The sequence below is a fragment of the Macrosteles quadrilineatus genome, unplaced genomic scaffold (assembly GCF_028750875.1).
Source record: "Macrosteles quadrilineatus isolate MER2022 unplaced genomic scaffold, UCM_ALF_1.0 Scaffold_4__1_contigs__length_99947679, whole genome shotgun sequence".
NCBI lineage: Eukaryota > Metazoa > Arthropoda > Insecta > Hemiptera > Cicadellidae > Macrosteles > Macrosteles quadrilineatus.
In genome coordinates, this window is record NW_026542597.1 from 84,596,645 (window position 1) to 84,600,233 (window position 3,589).

Here is a 3,589-nt window from a genome sequence, read left to right on the forward strand (position 1 = left end):
CATGATACTAATGATACCCATGATGATACTCATGATACTCAAGATGATAATCATGATACTAATTATACTCATGATGATACTCATGGTACTAATGATACTCATGATGATACTCATGATACTAATGGTACTCATAATGATACTCATGATACTAATGATACTCATGATGATACTTATAATACTAATGATACTCATGATGATACTTACGAAACTAATGATATTAATGATGATAATCATGATGATACTTATGATACTAATGATACTCATCAGGATACTCATGATACTAATGATACTCATGATGATACTTATGATACTAATGATACTCATGATGATACTTACGAAACTAATGATACTCATGATGATACTCATTATACCCATGATGATACTCAAGATATTTATGATGATACACATAAAATGACTAATACTAATAATAATACTAATAATACTAATGATACTCATGATGATACTTATGATTTTGATGATACTCATGATGATACTGATGATACCCATTATGATACTGATAATACTCGTGATGATACTTATGATACTAATGATACTCATGATGATACTCATGATACTAATGATACTCATGATGATACTCATGATACTAATGATACTCATGATGATACTCATGATACTAATGATACTCATGATGATACTCATGATACTAATGATACTCATGATGATACTTATGATACTAATGATACTCATGATGATACTTACGAAACTAATGATACTCATCATGATACTCATGATACTAATGCTACTTATGATACTCAAGATGATACTCATGATACTAATGATATTCATGATGATACTCATGATACTAATGATACTCATGATACTAATGATACTCATGATGATACTTATGATACTAATGATACTCATGATGATACTCATGATACTAATGATACTCATGATGATACTCATGATACTAATGATACTCATGATGATACTCATGATACTAATGATACTCATCATGATACTCATGATACTAATGATACCCATGATGATACTCATGATACTCAAGATTATACTCATGATACTAATGATACTCATGATGATACTCATGATACTAATAATACTCATGATGATACTGATGATACTAATGATACTCATTATGATACTAATGATACTAATGATACTCATAATGATACTCATGATACTCATGATACTCAAGATGATACTCATGATACTAATGATACTCATGATACTAATGATACTCATGATGATACTCATGATACTAATGATACTCATGATGATACTCTTGATGCTAATGATACTCATGATGATACTAATGATACTCATAATGATACTTATGATACTATTGATACTTACGATACTAATGATACTCATCATGATACTCATGATACTAATGATACCCATGATGATACTAATGATACTTACGATACTAATGATATTCATCATGATACTCATGATACTAATGATACTCATGATGATACTCATGATACCCATGATGACACTCATGATACTGATGATACTCATGATGATACTGATAATAATCATGATACCCATGATGATACTCATGATACTGATGATACTCATGATGATACTTATGATACTCATAATACTCAAGATACTAATGATACTCATGATGATACTCATGATACTAATGATACTCATGGTGATACTCATGATACTAATGATACTCATGATGATACTTATGATACTAATGATACTCATGATGATACTTACGAAACTAAAGATACTCATGATGATACTCATGATATTCATGATGATACACATAATACTAATGATACTCACGATAATACTTATGATACTAATGATACTCATCATGATACTCATGATACCCATGATGATACTCATGATTCTGATGATACTCATGATGATACTGATGATGACACTCATGATACCCATTATGATACTCATGATATTCATGATGATACACATAATACTAATGATACACATGATAATACTCATGATACTTATGATGATACTCATGATTCTGATGATACTCATGATGATACTGATGATGATACTCATGATACCCATTATGATACTCATGATACTCATGATGATACTCATGATACTAATGATACTAATGATGATACTTACGATACTAATGATACTCATCATGATACTCATGATAATTATGATACCCATGATATTACTGATGATACTCAAGATGATACTCATGATAATTATGATACCCATGATATTACTGATGATACTCAAGATGATACTCATGATACTAATGATACTCATGATGATACTTATGATACAAATGATACTCATGATAATATTGATACTCATCATGATACTCGTGATACTAATGATAATCATGATGGTACTTATAATACTAATCATACTCATGATGATGATTCTCATGATACTAATGATACTCATGATGATACTCATAATACTCATGATGATACTTAAAATACTAATGATACTCATCATTATACTCATGATGATACTCATGATACTCATGATACTAATGATACTCATGATGATTATTGTGATACTAATGATACTCATGATACTAATGATACCCATGATGATACTCATGATATTCATGATGATACACATGATACTAATGATACTCATGATACTAATGATACCCATGATGATACTCATGATATTCATGATGATACACATGATACTAATGATACTCATGATGATACTTATGATACTAATGATACTCATTATACTAATGATACCCATGATGATACTCATAATACTCATGATACTAATGATACTCATGATACTAATGATGATACTTATACTTATGATACTTATGATACCCATGATGATACTCATGATACACAAGATGATACTGATGATACTAATGATACTCATGATGACACTTATGATACTAATGATACTCATGATGATACTTATGATACTAATAATACTCGTCATGATAATCATGATACTAATGATATCCATGATGATACTCATGATACTAATGATACTCATGATACTAATGATACTCATAATGATACTAATGATACTCATGATACTAATCATACTCATGATGATACTTATGATACTAATGATACTCATGATGATAATCATGATACTAATGCTACTCATGATGATACTCATGATTCTAATGATGATACTCATGATACCCATAATTATACTCATGATGATACTGATGATACTCATGATACTAATGATACTCATGATGATACTCAAGATACTAATGATACTCATGATGATACTAATGATACTAATGATACTCATGATGCTAATGATACTCATGATGATACTAATGATACTAATGATACTCATGATGCTAATGATACTCATGATGATACTAATGATACTCATGATGATACTTATGATACTAATGATACTTACGATACTAATGATACTCATCATGATACTAATGATACCCATGATGATACTAATGATACTTACGATACTAATGATACTCATCATGATACTCATGATACTAATGATACCCATGATGATACTCATGATACTCAAGATGATAATCATGATACTAATTATACTCATGATGATACTCATGGTACTAATGATACTCATGATGATACTCATGAAACTAATGGTACTCATAATGATACTCATGATACTAATGATA